Source organism: Polyergus mexicanus, unplaced genomic scaffold (assembly GCF_030449975.1).
Source record: "Polyergus mexicanus isolate NDT 795.1 unplaced genomic scaffold, iyPolMexi1.0 SCAF_20, whole genome shotgun sequence".
NCBI classification, from domain to species: Eukaryota; Metazoa; Arthropoda; class Insecta; order Hymenoptera; family Formicidae; genus Polyergus; species Polyergus mexicanus.
In genome coordinates, this window is record NW_027223340.1 from 4,813,676 (window position 1) to 4,832,644 (window position 18,969).

General features: G+C 40.5%; 1 protein-coding gene and 1 non-coding gene across 2 annotated transcripts in view; both read right to left on the reverse strand.

The window, feature by feature from the left end:
- The window catches only part of Osp (myosin phosphatase Rho interacting protein outspread), a 168,181-nt gene that overhangs the window by 39,216 nt on the left and 109,996 nt on the right, over positions 1–18,969 (reverse strand).
- Positions 14,470–14,663, reverse strand: LOC138941927 (U2 spliceosomal RNA). The gene has a single exon (XR_011448211.1). It is a non-coding gene; the product is annotated as a U2 spliceosomal RNA (small nuclear RNA).

Here is an 18,969-nt window from a genome sequence, read left to right on the forward strand (position 1 = left end):
ACCTTAATATTTTTAACTCAAAAAATGAGAGACATCAAATTGGTGTAAAGAAAATAAAATAAGATCAAACTAATGACACCATCTCACGATCCTCTTAGAACCGAACTTTTGTCCGAAACATTTCTTTCTATCTTGCTGTATTTTTTAGGCATTTAGGTGTCTCGATATAAATGCCCACCCTGTATATATATATATATATATATATACAATATATCTTTCATAGAATATATATCATCAATAATATTTCATTTTATATATGAAAAAAATATATTTTAAATTTTCAATTAACGATTTTACATGATTACAAAATAAGAGAGATGAGACGCGCACGATTTGTCGATATCTGCGCACTTTTCACATATACGAGAACTCGTAGAGCTCGTAGAATAAAACTCTATACGGACAATTATCCGATGTATAATTATCTGTGACGTATAATTCGCAAAATGCGACCAACTTTCGTTCTCTGTCAAAATAGAATGGAAATTTAATTACGAATATTATGAATCCCATTAAGCGTCTCTCATTCGGATATTTATCTCTGAATAGTGTAGTAGGATAGAAACGTGAATAAATTTCAGCGAGTGTGTTTTAATCATTATTACTTCATAAATTATTTACAAATAGGTGACGTTTCTCAGCGCGTAAGAAAATTATACACGATACACGATATTAAAAGATGTTAAAAGACGCGTGTCGCATTTTCGAATATTTCCAATATCGATAATCGATAGAGAAAGTTTTCGCAATCACCGCGGGTCAATTAAAATTTCACGATCCAACTGATTAGCCGGAAGATCGTATCGGGATCATTTGATCACCGTGCCTAATGAATTTCGCTATCTATAATTTGCATCGGGGGGGGGGGGGGGGAGACATATACCCACCGCTGTGACGTCCTTAGCATATTCGGATTCGCGTGCATCTGAATTGCAAATGCGTCGGCGGGGACGTGCATTTTTACGCGTGTCTCTTTTGCGACGAAATTGTCGCGAATTATCGTCGAAGGGACAAAATAAAAACGTCGCCGGGGCGCATATATATCGGTCTGTCTTTCTTCTTCCTTTATATTTATTTTCATGTATCACGCGACGTATAAATTATTTTATACGAATGATATTTTTGATATTCCGCGTTTCGTCATATCAAATATCAATGTACAATTTTAAATGCGCGCGCATTTTAATAAAACATTTAGAAAACTATTTATTGTAATATACGCTGAGCTACTTTAAATACGAAATTTAAAACTCTCCTTTTTCTCGCCGCAAACCAACAGAGATCTATCGGGTGATCTTTACGTGAACTTTTGCGAGGTTAATCGAGAGAAATTCGCGTAACGCCTTAACGCCTTAATAAAGTAACTCTCGCTTCGTCCCGCGGACAAAATCGCGGGCGCAGTCTCGAAGAACGGCCTGTCGATTCGCAATCGTGTCGCGGCAATTACGCCCACGAAACCGCGCGGCCGGGTACTTTAATTTCTCGTGGATTGTCTAAGCGTTCTCTCTCTCTCTCTCTCTCTGTGCACAACCACCCTTTCCCTCTCTCCTCTCACTCTTTTGCTTTCGATCCTCTCTCGTTCCAGCTCTCTTTTTCTCGTTCGTTCGAAACACCTAAGCGGGTAAGAGTGCGAGAGCGCCGTGCCAATAAATTAGATTCCGCGGACACGTGTTTAAAGAGCGCACACGCCACGGCGGGCGTGGGACGGCGTGCGCGCATTGTGTTCGCGTTCACGGCGAGAGACAATCGTATGCGTGCGCGTGCATCCCGGCGCGGTACCGGTACTACAATATAAACGCCGAACGTTATTCGCGGATTATAATTCGCTCTCCGATAATGAAGGATCGTCGTAAAGCGTCGCAGCGTGTTAGATAAAGCGAGAGCCGGCAAACGAGAAACGACGGCAGCGGCAGGAGAAAGCGAGGACTCGCAGCCCGCTCGGCCAGATCGGGTCCCGTTGGAATTCGCGTTGTCGCGAATCTGAATGTGACGCTTGATCGGACCGGAAGCCGAGCGTTAGAGCCGTCGAGCCGATTTTCCGTCCTTGATCGTTTCGTATACGGTGTATAATTAACGCTGCCGAGATACACGATTGGCGCGATCGCGCGATAACGGACGACAGCTATAGGCGAATATCTCGGTAATCGAAATGTAGGCTCGATATGTATGGTAAATATCTCCACGTGATAATGTCCGATCGTTGTTGCTTACGCAACTCTTGATGATAATAAATGATAATAAATGATAATAGATAATAGCCGGTAATAATAAATAGTATACTAGACATCACTTGGCGAGAATCGCGATATTTCATGTATGTAAACGAGGTTATTAACACGGGCGTGCAATTCCATACATAAATCGTCGCTATCGAAATGTTCCGCTTGATGATTCGCTCCGATTATTTGCCTTGTTTATTGCTAATAATTTATTCTTTCCCACGTTTTACAAAAATCTGTAATATCGATGGATGCGAGAATTGCATCGCGCTAAATTACGCCGGTAAAAATACAACGATAACAATCGCTTATACATCAAAATTGAAGAAACTGTTTAAGAATTCCTCTCCGGCAGTCTGGGTGTGATCGAAACGTTAACGGCGGATTTATGGTGGATTTAAAGCGAAGTTTCTAGAGGAAAGTAAAGCGCACGAGATAATATCGATTTACCATGTTGACGGTGTACGTAAATTACGATTATACCCGTGCGTTCGTAATTAGCGGTCTGTCGTTTTATCGCTCTGAAATTCATTTCAATTCCCGTCAATGAACTCGACAAGAGAAGAGAAAGAGGGAGAAATGGTGTGAACGTTACGACCCGCGGAGATCGATATCTCAGTATCTTTCCGCTATAAATCCTAGCGTTACGTTCCCTTGGACAGATACCGCGATTAGCGGATCGCGATTGCGCGTTTTAAACGCACGCGGAGAAAATAAATAGCGTAGAAACCCGTTGGAGCAGACCGCGTAACGTGACATATAACATGACGTAACGATGATCATCCTTTAACCGCATATTCCGCGCGTCAGGAGAGAATAGAGAGGTCAATCGCCGGTTGTGCACGGCATACGATAAGTCGATGCTTAACCTTAACGAAAGTGTATGTTTGTCCAACTCGGGATTGAGACCTTTGTGATAATATGGCAAGGAAAGCTTCGAGAAACCGTCAATCGTATCGCCGTTAATTTGTACGATGCTGTTACTTTACATCAGTTTAATTATTGGGTTGAGTAAAAAGTCATTGCGTATTTTTGCAACAGATGGCATTAGTTCAGTTTTGGCAGTACTAGAGTCATTCGCACATATGTTTGTCATATATCGTTTAACAGCTGACGGTTTAAGCTTCATTCTAAAAAAAAAAAATTGAGCGATTTGGTTGAGTTTTGGAGATTTTACAACAAGTTGAAGATGGAAGACCAAACTGTGCATTTTCGCCATATTTTACTGTTTTACTTCCGTAAAGGGAAGAACGCGCGTCAAGCTTGTGAAAAATTGCGTAAAGTTTACGGTGACGATGCTCTATAAGAACGTCAGTGCCAAAACTGGTTCAAGAAATTCCGCGCTGGCGATTTTGATCTCAAAGATGCTCCTCGGTCAGGAAGGCCCACCGAGGTTGATGACGACAAAATAAAGGCATTGATCGAGTCAAACCCACGTTACACGACACGAGAGATTGCGGAAACATTGAAGATCAGTCAAAAAAGTGTTCACGTCCACCTAAAGAAGGTGGGATACGGAAGCAAGCTCGATATTTGGATTCCTCGTGAATTCAAAGAAGTTCATTTGACGGCGCGTATAAACATCTGCGATATGCTCATGAAACGTGAAGAAAATGATCCTTTCTTGAAACGAATGATAACTGGTGATGAGAAGTGGATTGTTTATAACAATGTGGAACGCAAACGGTCTTGGTCCCGACGTGATGATTCGCCTCAAACGACTTTAAAAGCAGAACTTCATCAGAGGAAGGTTATGTTCTCAGTGTGGTGGGATTGGAAGAGTGTGGTGTTTTTTGAGCTCCTACCAAGGAACCGAACAATCAATTCGAATGTGTACTGTCGGCAATTGGACAGTTTGAACGAATCTGTCATCCAAAAACGTCCGGAGCTCGTCGATCGTAAAGGAGTTGTGTTCCATCACGACAACTCGCGAGACCACACACATCTTTGGCGATCCGTCAAAAATTATTGGAGCTTGGATGGGGTGTGTTGCCCCACCCAGCGTACTCGCCTGACCTTGCGCCGTCAGACTTCCACTTGTTTCGCTCTCTTCAAAACTCCTTGCGTGGAATAACGTTAAATTCAGATGATGCGGTAAATCAGCACCTTGTTCAGTTTTTCGCCAATAAAGACAGGTCCTTCTACGAACGGGGAATTATGAAGCTCACCGAAAGATGGCGAAAGGTCATCGAACAAAACGGAAAATATATCATTGATTGATCTTTGTTCTTTATATAAATAAATGACTTTTTACTCAACCCAATATTACCAGAGATATAAATTCGATGATGATTTCTAAAAGAGATACTCGAGACGAGATATAGTTCAAAACTAAATTAAAAAAAAAAAAAAAAAAAAAATGAAAAAATTCACGCTCGTGACGCGTTTACGACACGCGTACAACTTTTTCGATAGCGATTACGACGTAGCCGCCTCGAGATCGTAGCTGCGAAACTTTCACTCACTTCAAATATACCTAAGGTAGATAAGTACCAAGCGCAAACTGCTGTGCGACGAAACGTGTAAATGTCCTCCTCTTCCTCCTCCCTGCCGACGCGACTACGACTCAATCGTTGCCGCTTTCTTAGATAACGCTCTTCTATTTTCTATTCTATCGTCGACGATGTTTCTTCTTACAAGCGATATCGCGCACGACAAGCGCAAAGACGCCGCGATGATGATACCGCGTCTCGACCACAATTCGCCTTTCACTCAATTGTCCCGTCATCGCATCCGCGAGATGCGGTTTGAGGTGCGAAACTTTACCGCTTCGTCGAAGCTGCGTATCTCTCGTTCTCTCTCGTCACGAGACGACACGAACGTTTCTAGGACATTTCTAGGATAGTTTTTCATTTTCACATTCATCGTAACGTTTATTATGAATTATATTTTAACACGATGAAACTGCTCAATCATCTACGAAAGAAAGTTAGAGAAGAAAATATCTTACTTCATAAAATATTTGTTATCAATACGTCACCATTTTTTTTTTTTTTCTTCCATACCTGTCGCTTTCTATAATAACGCTTCTACAATTAGTCAAGATCACTCGATTGTCAAGTAACAGTTCAATTTTTACGTAAATAGCGTATGTATGTATAACCGATAAATTTTTTCAAGCATCAAAATTATCATCCAATAATACATCCATTTTAAAAGCTACGTCGAGATCCCGTGGAAAAATCTGCGTAAAGGGACGTCAACCTGATTCGACTTCAACAGTCGGGAAATGTGACGTGTATACTCGTGTTGTAATTACTTAAATCGAGAGTTGACGCTGGCGCGAGATGAACGGGCTCCGGGATTATGGCGTAAGCCGAAGGTGAAAATCACGTTGTCTCGAGAGCGCGTACTAGCTTCAATCCCGCGCAAAATACGTACACGCAGGACACTCACGCGCTGTCCCATCCCCGTGCATAATTATATACAGCCGAGGGAGCGAGCGGTTGTGCGAGGCTTGGGCGAGGCCACCGCATAGAATATTCAAGTCTCTCTTAAGTTTCTTCTAGTAGTAAATATTGTTATGCTAAGTGCAGCCGTTGTCACGCCTTCCCTCTCCCAGCTTCGGGGCTCCTCTTCTTCCCTCTCGCAATAATTCCTTTCCCGCGCCATCTCCATGTACCTTTCTTTCTTGCTTTCTTTCCTCTCGCCCGGAGAGAAGCTCGCACGCTCTTCGCATTCCCGTTCTCGAGCCTCGCACGATCGAGAAAAGCATCGCGCAAAACCAGACGCGGTCGATGACTTACTTAGCTATGCTTCTCTCTCTCTCTCTCTCTCTCTCGCCAAGTTGTTCCCTTCACGATTTATGTACAATAATGCGACGCGAATGAAAAGCGGTCGCGATCGTACGCAGACACACCCCGAGCGATTTCCGGGGGCGATAAAAAAATACCACATTCGTCCAACCTAATGGCGATTCCGTAATAAAGGTCGCGAAAGAGAAAGAGAGTGGATTTAATTAAAAAAAGCAAAACGATCGAGATTTCACCTTTCGATAATTTTATGCCCGGAATGAAATTTCACGCCGCGTTATTTGAAAAGTCTGTTGATGCGAAGAGACGAAAGGATCGTCTTCTTATAACGAGGACGATCAAAATTGACACGATACCGTTACGCGAATAATTTTGAAAAAAAAAAAACGCGCTCAAAAATTCATCAATTTCAATATTCGCGCAATTTGCGGAAACAAGTTTTCTGCAAATTGCTACGCGCGAAGAAGAACATGACTGTTTTTTTTTTTTAATTTCTCAAATTACGTGCGAAACATCATTAATCTTAATGACAAGCGATCTTCACCTTACGCGGCTCGCGCTCCTCCTAATCGCGGGTACACCAAGGCCGAAGGGGATATAGTGCCCAGTTCACATTTAACCCTATCCTCACTTGTCACTCGCGCGCGATCGATCGGTCCAACGTGCCGGTTTACAAAGGCCCCGCTATTAGAAAGTGCGCGCGCCTATTAGGCCGTAATTTTTATCGCAGGCTAATATCGGAGTTTCGCAACGAGACGCTTCATTGTGGCCCCGGGTTAATCAACGAATATTACCTCGAGGCGCCGCAGGCTGAGTTTAATCTCATCACGACGGCGGACTCTGTCCGAGGAAATGTGTCGAGTTGTTTGAAGAAAATTTTTAATTTCCTTCTCCTTGCGTTATACAAACCGGTTGTGCCGTTCCTAAACGCTAAATGATACTGTGAATAAAATGCGCGGGACAAGGCAAGATTTTTAATCGTCCTTATATGCGCGCCATCCGGGAAACGCGATTGTATAATAACCGCCGCGGCGATCATTAGCGTTAATAGCGACCGATTCATTATTTCCGATCTGATTTCCCAGTCGAGGATTACGAACGTAAAGTGACGCAATGCAACGGGCCACGTGAGAGGAGGACGAAAAGACGCGGCGATTCGCACGACATTTTATCGGCCCGGGAAGAGCCGATGATGCCGCGCCGCCACGAAGCTACCTCGAGGAGGATCGTAACCATCATCTTCGATTGCATAATGGTGAAAACGGAGGAGGATTCCTCCTCGCGTGTCACGACCTAGCAATGGCGGAGAAGAAAGTCCTCGCTGCAGGTGCTTTCGTCGCCGGTTCTGATAAATCGTCTTCTTTCGGGACGAAAGGACGCTATTTCCTGGCCGATTGTCAATTACACGATTCGCGTCGCTACGGCGAATTTACGAGCCGCTAGCTAACACTTCGCGCTTTATTCTCAATGTGATCCTCGTTTAAAATTAGATACTGGAATGTCTAGTAAATATGCGACACGCGAATAAGACAATTCGCTTCATTATATATATATATAAAATATGAAGACTCTGAAGTTATAATTTTTTACTTTCCCATTGGAATTATATTATTATAAAAGAGAAAGAATTTCTGTGCAATTATATCTCAAAGTTCTTCTCTTACGAAACTGCTTATATCGAGACGTATGTATCTTTATTTAAATAAAATTAAGTAATATTACGATTAGCGCTAGAATAAGCAGGGGTGTACTTTATATCTATACGATTAGATAATTGCATATGATTCAATTTAATTAACCCGACAATTTATTTATCTACTTTAAAATGTTATAAAACGTGGCATGTTACGCGGAATAGAAATTTTTCTCGCATAAATATAATTATTGCTTCTCTTAGTTATATAATTTTAGTAAGATATTATTTCTGATTCTCTGACCAATCGTGGTGAAATTACAAAACATGCCGCGCGAAGTACGCGTAGGAAAACGTTAAGTGACTCGAGTAACATCTTCATGATTACGATATCGCCTGAAACGGCTGTCAGCGATACAAGAATATAAAAAAAAAAAAATAAATGAAGTACAAATGGACTGCTATTTAACCGATTCGTGCTGCGGCGCGAAAACGAGCGGGGATTGATGAAGCGTGCGGCGACGACTGCGTAAAGGAGAGAAGGTGAAAGGCGATAACGGCAAAATGAGGAGATAAGTGGGCGGTGAGGTACATATGAGTGAGAGCAGATACCGATGGTAAGGCACAATAAAAGGTAGATTGAAGTTGCGTAAGTGTCATGATGAAGATTAGACTAAATATCATCATTGAAATTAATAACGTTCGCAAAACTTATATGCCTACATACAATACATATTCCGCACACTTGAGTTTGCATTGATGAGAGATATACTTAAAAATAATTATTCGAAACGTAATACGACACCTTACAATAGGGAGCGTTGCAAAAGGGAGATGTGAAAATGTATAAAAATCTTGCCGTGTAATTTCGGCTTGTCGTATCATTAATAAATACCAGTCGCGATCACCTTTCTCCGCCGTGCAGGTGCAAACAATCACCGTTTCGATATCTCGCACAAGATACCTGGAATAAAACGACATTCTTCATAATCGCTACCGTAACACGCGCAATTCCGTGATGTATTTTTGCCGCCGCGAGTGCGTTATAGAGGCAAGGAAAAATACAATGCGAACACGAATCGGTCAGTTTCGTAACGGCATAATTATATATATTCTTCGATAAAAAATTATATTTTTTTTAATTACATTTTGGAAATTAAAAAATTTATATCTTTCTAAAATTATCGAAAATAACTTGCTTTCTTTATTTTTCCGTCATGTATCTTTTATGTTGAAGATTTTTTTATACAAGTATCTCTCGGATATGTGTTTTTAAAGTTGAATTTCGGATTAATTTATTAGGTGTACAACTTTGCTTCCGCCGTTCTTTTTCTCCAAAATTCGAGGCTTTATTGTAAAAAAAAACTGGTTATGCATTTATGATTCAAAGTATTGTCCACTCCCAATGCCAATCTTCGTGCCAATTCTTTTTGACTTTGACTCGAGTCTTCGTTAAGTAACGCCTCCAATTCTGCATCTTCGAAAACCTTCTCTCTTCCACCGCTATGCCGCGCTTCGACGCGAAAATCACCGTTCTTGAAGCGTCGAAACCACTCGCGACGCGTTCTTTCACTAATAGCGGCTTCGCCATAAGTATTTGAGAGCATTCGATGAGCCTCAGCCGCAGATTTCTTCATATTGAAGCAGAAAATTAAAACCTCCCGCAAATGACGAGAATTTGGCTCGTAAACTGACATTTTCAATCGAGAATAACTTTATGACGCGGACACAAATCGACCAATGTTTCTATGGGCTTATGTTGACAGATGCCCAAGTTTATCGCATGACGTCTACGATCTATTTATTTCGATCGCTACTTACCGCTAAAGTCATCTATAGGAAAACGGCGGAAGCAAAGTTGTACACCTGATATCTGAAATTAACTAATCTCGGAGCAGAAAAGGGAAAGCGCAGAATATAACCAGATAGTATATTTTCGATCTCTTGCTGAATGAATTGAATGAAATGAGTTGAATGAATTTTATTTTCTATAACGCATTCTACGTCATCACCCGCTGGAGAATGAAACTTGTGTCGCGGAGGTGTCTTGCTCCGCCATGATCTTCGTTTTTTCGATAAGTTCTGGTATCTTTCGTGTATCGACGAGTCGGCAAGAATCGTTCCTTGGAACAAAGATTAATGGCTGTAATACCAAATGTTAAGAGATCTTTCGTCATCTCGCGGACCATACTTTCTCCCCGCAAACATGAGAACAATGGGTTTGACGAATCGCGAGAAAGAACGGTCAAATATTTGCCTCGAGAGCAAATATGAAGACAGGTCGCGGACTTGTCCTATCGTATGAATGTTCTTGACATCGTTACGTTACTGTGTAATGAAATCATTACGTAGCTCTACGAAGGAACAAAGAGTAATATAAAAAAGCATTTCTCTTCGTAAAATAGAAAGAAAACTATACGCTATCGTTTTTTTTTTTTCCCTCCTTTCATAGTAGTTTTACGTGTATTTTAACGTTCTTCGTATATGTGTGTTATAAGATCAAGCTTGACAATGCGATGTCTAGGCTTCTCTCTTCAAACTAATATTTCTCCAAACAGACGCCTCTGAAAAATACTTATTCAACATTTATCTAACAAAAGGACGAAAGCGAATGATCAATTTTCGAGTCGATTGAAATGACAACAGCGAATAGATCAATTCTTGATGATGTTAATCATCATAAACTTCCATAATTATTGACAGGTGAAGGCGGCCGTGCAAGAGAGTGTGAGTTGCGAAATCGAATAAAGGAGACTTAAATCCGCGATGCGCGATAGCCGTCCAAGAGGCTCTCTCGTTTCTTATCGAACGTAACTTCTCTCGACATACCGGAACAATCGCAGCCAGAAAGAAGAGCAATCGCCGGTCGCGAACAGCAACGACGTTGCTGCGTCGCGAAACTTGACCGAGAAAGACGAAGAGAGAATACGAAGAGAAAGGGATGGAGAAGACGAGAAGTAGAATGAAGGGGAAGACTCTTGCCGCGGGTAGATAGATACGAGAATAAGTAGCGCGGTAACGCGTACGACGTGGCAGTAGGCAGACTATCCAGTGCTTCCCGAGCAAGAAAACTAGCGGCAATAATAATTTACAGTACTCTTTGCCCTTCCTTCTAGCGTCTACTCTCTGCTTCGCCTCCTCCTCCTCCTTCCGATCCTCGCCCCCATAGTCGTTCTTCTTCGTTCGCTTCAGTGCTGTTGCTGATAACGATGATGGTGGTTGTTGGAAGCAATTCCGTATTAGGATTCGTGCTCCTTGGTTTACCACCATGGAGACTATTGAGACGTAGTTACCCTTACTTATCCTGTCGCTGCGAGAGAGAGAGAGAGAGAGGCCGCAACAACGGCCAGAAGAAGCCGAAGGAAGGAAAGGGTCTCTCGCGAACGCAGGATCTGGAAGCGAAGGCTCTTCCTTCCTTCGACAGTCGTCGAGAGAGAGAGAGAGAGAGAGAGAGAGTGAGAGAAGAATCGGTCGCTTCGCTCGCGATTTTATTCTCATCTAGCAAGGAACAATTCCTCCCGATCGCTCCAACTCGTAGAATCCTTCTTCTTCTGCGGGTGAAGTTCACGATATGCCCTTGCCCTTCGAAAGGGGAACATGATCGCGAACGATAAAGCACACGCCGCCGGGAAAGCGGAAGATAATCCAAAGACGAAGACACAGTATACTTTGTACTGGCGCGAATGTCATTGTTGGAATGATAAGAGAAAGAAGCATCTTACGCAATACATTTTTTTTTTTTTTTTTTTTTTTTTTTTTTTTTTTTTTTTTTTACATAAACTGTTGCAGAATCATCTACTTTTGTCGCGAAAGAAGAGAAAAAGAGATAAATAAAATTTTCCGTAATTTACAAGATTCCTAAATCTTATCAAATAACACGATCAACAAGCTCGACTCGGCCATGTCCATTTAATCTTGCCAATGTGTCGAGGATTACAAGCGAGACAATTCGCGCGAAAAGACTCAACGGAATGTTGACGGCATGCTGAAGTTCTCTACTCGTACATTCCTCGTTGCTGAAGAATTTTCCGGTCCAGCGCATCCTGTCACTTCGCGCGACGACTCGTTGACGCTCTCGCCTCTTTTACCTCTCGCTAAACGACTTCGCTACCGATCGTAGAACGTGCAACCGACTTCAATCATACGGCCGTATCTAGCCAACCGGTCAAAAACTTTCTTGTCTTCTAGTCGACGATACGCTGTCCCATCGAACAGTTTACTCACGCGCTCCTCTTTAAACGAAATCGCATCTCCCTTTTTCGCGCGAGAGAGCCGATTTGAGAGTCGTGAATATCTCGTGCAAAACCTTAAGACAGTTTTATCGCTATCTAAGCTTCGCAAGGAAAGCTGACCGTGCGTATCACGAGTAGAGAGATAAATTGACGTTTGAAAATATATTATAAATGCAGGATAGAGAACCGATGTGCGAATTTCACTTTGTAAATATGATAATTATTGTATTTTTACGATTATCTTGAATTTTTAAATCGTTATGAAAATATCGCGTAACAACAATACGAGAATATTATTTTCAAACACCAACATACGTGACATATGTTACGTAGGAAAGAACAATTTTATTTAATCGGAAATTACTACTCGCATCGTAAAAAAGAAAAAAAAAAAAACGGAAATGGATCGAGAGGCTTTTCGCAACCGCCACCAGGTAGACAGGGCTCGCTTCAGGCGATCAATTAAAGGGTTAACACGAACACACGCGAGAGAGGGGAATACCCTTCCACGCGATGGATAAACGTACTCGTTTTCAGGCAGCGCCTTCTATTTTCCGCTCGAAGAAGGTTTGATTAGCGGTAAATTAAATAATAAGAAAAAGATGATCGCGTGCAAAGATCGATGCGCGCGAGCGAAATCGCGAGAAATGTAATCGACGATGACTTTCGTAAAGGATGAGATCTAATGAGATAGATATACGCATACATCCGCATATCATTATAAAATAAATATTATTTAGAAAGATATAAAGCTCTGCTTAAAGTACGATAAATAAAAAATTATACGTTATAAAGTCTTGCGTGTTTATATGAAAATTTTACCGTAAAACTTAGCGATTTACTTTCAATATTCGATAATGTATCTTTTATTGTTAAATAAATATCGTTTCTTTTTTTTTTATTCTCATTAATTAATACGAAATGAAAATGAGACCTATGAATGTTTCTAAATATATAATGATAATTTCAAACATAATTCACGGATGATTTTTCACACGACAGTGAAAAAGATGTTACTAGAAGCGATTAATAAACTCGCGTTAAAAGTCACTTTCGCCGATACCATAGAGCGTCTTCGATATTATATTACTCGCATATGATCGTTCAATGTCATATAGCATTCTATAACGCTCGTTTATGGGGATACTTATATATATATTACCGTTGGAATAATTTTAATTTTATCATGTATAAAAAAAAAAAAAAAATAATCGAGTATTTGACATATAATGGACTATCTGCGGGATAGGAGACGGAATGAATAGCGAGTCTCGTATAACGACTTAAATTGAACCTGCTTATGTTCCTCCCGTCCTTTATCCTCGCTTTCTCCCTTCCTTCCCTATCACCCGTTTTTAACATTTACCCATATTTATCGTCTCGCTGGATCGCCTTTTTATCGCCGCCGGCGCCGTTCGATTAATTTTACGTCGCGCCGCGTAATTATGTCCCCTCGTAACGAACTATCGATTCATTAACCAACCAATTAATCTGGGTATCGCTTGTAAAATTCCCCACTCGCGCAATGGCACGCTCTATCCGATAGAACGATATGCGAATAAGAATACATCACGACAATCGCGTAATCGTAACGTTTCGAAAGAATCCGACTATTGAAGTAGTAGCGAGTAATAGATATCTCCCTCCCTTTATAAGGACGGTCGGAAACACGGTGCATCAAATCATCGTTAAAGTGTCATTAAATTATCGCCGACGATTGTAATGCCAACACGCGAGTCGAACACGAGAACAGATTTTTTTTTTTTTAACGTAAGACGACATTAACGAGTTTCCTGTTTCTTTGGCGTTTTCATTGCTAAATATATATATATATTTGCGAATATTGAGATTCCAAATAAAAACAATGCGGCTTTGAAATAAAATAATATTCATAATAAATAAATAATTTATTCCAATTGACGATTGCTAGAAATTGCTTGCCTTATGTTACCAGCAGTAGTAGCAAAATATTACAGGCGAATTTAAGCAAACGCGAAAGCATGTTTTCAGATTTACACACAAGTGAAAAAATCGATAAAGATCGTGCTATGCGCGTGATCTGACGTGGCGGGTCACGTGTCAAGATGATGCGCTTCCGCGAGGGAGACCACCCGTAAGAAAATCTCGCGTGCGAAAAGGTTGGAGGGCACTGATCTACGCGCGTATTCTCTCGAAGGGGAAGAACGAAAGGGAGAGCGAAGAGTCGCTTCGTATACGGAGGGGGGAGCAGAAACGAGAGAGGGGAAAGGAAACGAAGACCTCGTAAAGAGAGGACGAGCAACGGGGCTGCGCATCTCCGTGATTACTGATTATTGAAAAACGATTTGCACCGTTCGCTCCGGCGGAGCGATTAATTTCCGTAATGGAGTCGTATCGAGGGGATCGTTCCTCATAGTTAGCGATTATCATTAACAACGGGGGTCTCCGTATCGAATTCGTTCCGCTCGCGAGACAATAACGACTCCAAAGATTACAGATGATAATAACGCGATGAAGTTTCAAATATAAGTCTCAAATATATATATAATATATAACTTGACGCTAAAAAATTCTTTAGAGAATATATATCGATAAATATATATACCTCTCTCTCTCTCTCTTAAATGTAAATATAAATTTTTATCTTTAGAACTTATCGTAGGGCCAGTCCCAACGCTACTGCAATGTTGGGTCGACCCGTGGCAGAGTCGGAGCAAGCCCCGTACATCCGCCTCTTTTCAAAAATCAGTTTAATATTCTGAATCCCCTATGGGGATTGTATCAGATATTAAGCTGATAAGAACAGATACTACACTTTTGATCTTAGCTCAATGAGCCGAGAAGCGATACCAGCAACCGCTTTCGCAGGCTTTATATACCGTTTGTGACGGAACTTGATTACGAGTTGTACATTCGCTTACGCGCCGCTTAACGGTCGACCGAGGAACCAAGGAAAGTAATCGATTCGATTCTCCCCACTTGCACGTGTTAGAAAGTGAGCACGTGACTAGAGCTCGAAAGGAATGCCCGCGCGTACGATGACGTTTCAGGAATCGATCGCGCGCGCTAGAATAATCGTTCCTGCGGTTTAGGCAGGTGTCGTATAATGAGCGCGCTGATTATAATTTACAGAAATATACATAATTCATGACTCTTGATAACCGCACAGTAGCGCATTCGGCAAACATTCTTATCTCCAAACGCTACTGACAGAGTCTATTTATAAATTCGCTAGAATCCGTTAAACTCGAGTCTTAACGCGTCTTCTAATTACATTGATTAAATTATCGCATTGCGATACTCTGCTGCTATTTTTTATCGCATTAATATTTATTTTTCTAAATATATTAACGTTTCTTGAGATATATATCTCGTCTTGTTAAGTATCCTGAATTTTGTCTTATTTCTTTTCATCAATTTATTTCTGTGTATATGTGCGCGTGTTCTAATTTATATATATATATATATATGTAGAATATAACAGTCTTTTTTGAAATCTTTTTCCTCTTTCAAAAGTCGGTCGCCTTACATCATAAATAATCCGAAATAAATTAAGCCTTGACACAAATTATTATCGTACTTTTGCAACCGTTTGCGCGCGCGCGCGCGTTATAATTGAATCTCTGCAATTTGCAAATGCACTTACCTCATTCTCGAGGGTGCACAGCGTTCATTAAGGCAAACAAAAACACCAAAGTATGCGAAACATTATAATTAGTAACACCGAACGCAAATAACGGCGCGCAATATCTAATGATAGATCGCGCTGGAATTTATATGCAAAATGTTTCAAAATTAAATGTCTTTTTACTAAAAGTCTCTTCGTTCGTCTAATGAATTAATGAAAATTTCATGTTATAGAGAAATGTGTTGAAAAAAATATCCAATGATTTTAAAACACATTTTATATTCGTAGGATTGAGAATAATTCGATCCGAGATAAATGAAACGAGCGGAAAATAACTTTTCATATGCAGTTGATCGTCAGCAATCGGGCTGGAATTTATATGCAAAATGTTTCAAAATTAAATGTCTTTTTACTAAAAGTCTCTTCGTTCGTCTAATGAATTAATGAAAATTTCATGTTATAGAGAAATGTGTTGAAAAAAATATCCAATGATTTTAAAACACATTTTATATTCGTAGGATTGAGAATAATTCGATCCGAGATAAATGAAACGAGCGGAAAATAACTTTTCATATGCAGTTGATCGTCAGCAATCGGACAGAATGCAGATGTCATGTATACGCGTTATATAATCGAGAGAGAGAGAGAGAGAGAGAGAGAGAGAGAGAGAGGGAGCGAACGATTATCGCGATAGTAAATTCCACCTGATCTGCCGCGTCTGATCTTCTCGCGGATGCACTCGCGGAAACGTCGTCGATGAGTGGCAATAGCCACGCAAGGATAAGTAAAGGCGTATCGACGGATACGAAATGCTGCAAGAAGCGTGTCGTACGTGATGTCGGAGTAAATCGCGAAATAACGTTCGAATTCGCGGGTATTACGTAAGATTGCCGTTTCAATAACGGTACGGGTCTTTCTTCCGAGTATTCGACACAATCTGAAAAAACTTGGGAGATTTTCACAATTGCTTCCTTATAGAGTAAGTTTTGTTTTCGTGACATTTTTTTTTTTTTCGTCTTTTCTACGCCAATGCGTTTAGGATGTTCCAAAAATCATACTCCTAAAAAATGTCTGTATGTGTGTGTGTGTGTGTGTGTGTGTGTGTATGTACGCGATATATTGTACAACCTCTAACTTTTGCAATTTTTCAGATATCGGGTTAAATTTTCTTTACACGAATAGAGTATCATTCGAGGATGGTTGGTATTGAATTTGATGAGAATCGATGAAAAGATTGATTTTTTATAAAATTTTGAATTTTTTTGAGAAATGTCTGTATACATTGTAACTTTCGCAAATTTTGAGATATCAGGTTGAATTTTTTTAGACGGATAAAGTATTATCAAAGGATGGTTGCTACTGAATTTCGTGAGTATCGGTGAAAGGGTTTATTTTTTTATAAAATTTTTAATTTCTTGAAAAATGTCTGCGCACGCTGTAACTTTCGGAAAATTTGAGATATCGGATTAAATTTTTTTATATAAATAGAGTATTATTAAAGGATGATTGGTACTGAATTTGACGAGTATCGGTGAAAGGATTCATTTTTTATAAAATTTTTAATTTCTTGAAAAATGTCTGCGCACGCTGTAACTTTCGTAAAATTTGAGATATCGAATTAAATTTTTTTACACGAATATAATATTATTAAAGGATGTTTGATATTGAATTTAGTGAGGATCGGTGAAAGAATTCATTTTTTATAAAATTTGGAATTATACAAAAATAAAAAAAGGTGTGTAAATTAGAAAATAGCATATTGCTTCTTTATCTTTTCATTTCGTTGACAAAGCTTCCTCTATGAGGAAGCAAAAATTGAAAAAACCGTATGCTTAAAGCAGTTTAAGCTTTGTAAAATAAAATGATGAGGAGGCGACGTGCAAGTTTCTAATTTGCCCAATTCTACTTGTTTTTATTTTTTGCTATTATCGCTAATTAAAGCATCTTTATTGCGATTGCTCGAATTTGAACAGTTTAATGCCTCAAATTAGTTGTCCGTTCTTTAATAGAATAAAATTCGCGGGGAACAGGAGTGATTCGACAAGTTAAATGTATTTCGTGGCGAGATTGTACTTTCGTAATTGCATTGTGGGAACGCGAGTTTTATAAGAAAAACAAAGAGAGAGAGAGAGAGAGAGAGAGAGAGAGAGATCCCTCGCTAGTTTTCTCGCGCGTGTTGCCGTTTCATTCGCCAAAGACTTCTCTCGTAAAAGTCGTTCCACGAGAGGGAAAGAAAGATATTCGCCGATTAGCCGATAATTCATCAAGCGGCTATGATCTACCGCTAACTTAATCATATGCGCGTAACGGAGAGCCGGAATGTCGAGTGGCGGTGGAATCGTAAAGGAGAGACCGCGCGCGGTGCAGTTTTCTCGGTTACAGGCGCGGTGCACTTTCACGGCTGCTCTTACAGGACATACGATCCCCATAATATAATAAATTCCGCTCTTCGGTTTTCTTCGCCAATCCTTTTTTCCCCCATCTCTCTCTCTCTCTCTCTCTCTCTCTCTCTCTCTCTCTCTCTCTCTGTCCCGCTTTCTCTCTTCTCCTTCTCACTCTTCACGGCGTGTCTGCTGATAATATTGATCGTCACGGTTGATCGTGCCATTTCTCGATCTCGGGATAAAAAATTATGGATTTGAGAAAAATTAATGATTAATTATTGTCGCATATAATCCAAATGGATCGGGAAATAATTTAATTGATGAATTTCAATTGAATCTCTGGCATAAAAATTTCTTGGATTTCATCTCTTTGAAAGTTTATATAAATATGTATATAACGCTATTTTAAATTTTACACGAAAAGATCGTATGACATTTGGTCGTTTGGCTAGATGCGAACTCTCTCTCTCTCTCTCTCTTTCTCTCTATCGCGGTTCGCAATTCCGAGGTTAATTAAGATGGGCAGACATTTCCGACTTGAGCTTTCACCGGGATTCACCTTGAAACCAGTCAACGAACAATCGGTATCCTCCATAATCTAGGATGCCGATTACGGGCTACGCAACAAGGAGATCCTTATCATTATAAATTCGCTCGCGGTACGCTCGACCCGCAAAAGTACGAATTCCGATTCCGGCACGCGGCTACCAGGATAAATGGTAATGGGCTTGGCCGGTCGAATGGTTGGTACATCGTATAATGGCCTTCTGGTTCTTCCCCAGGGGGCTCCATCCGCCAACGGCGTTACCTTACCGCCGCCGCTTCGCCGATATTTTCCACGTGTTCTTACGTGTAGAAATGGAACGATACCGAAAAGACTCGTCGCACTTTGCAACGAGTCGTTCGATATTCGTTCGATGCAGCGGGGGAAAAAAAAAAAATCAACAATTTTGTCGATGAATCCGATTACGGCACAGCTCTTAATTATTCGCGTTTCTATCAATCCTATATACAAGATACATCTTCAATCGTGATATAATGACATTAATTCTTGTGATGAATATATCACTCGTAAGATGCGAAAGTTCATACAAATGATCACCGGAAATCAGAGAAACCATTCTTTTTTTCTCTCTCTACCT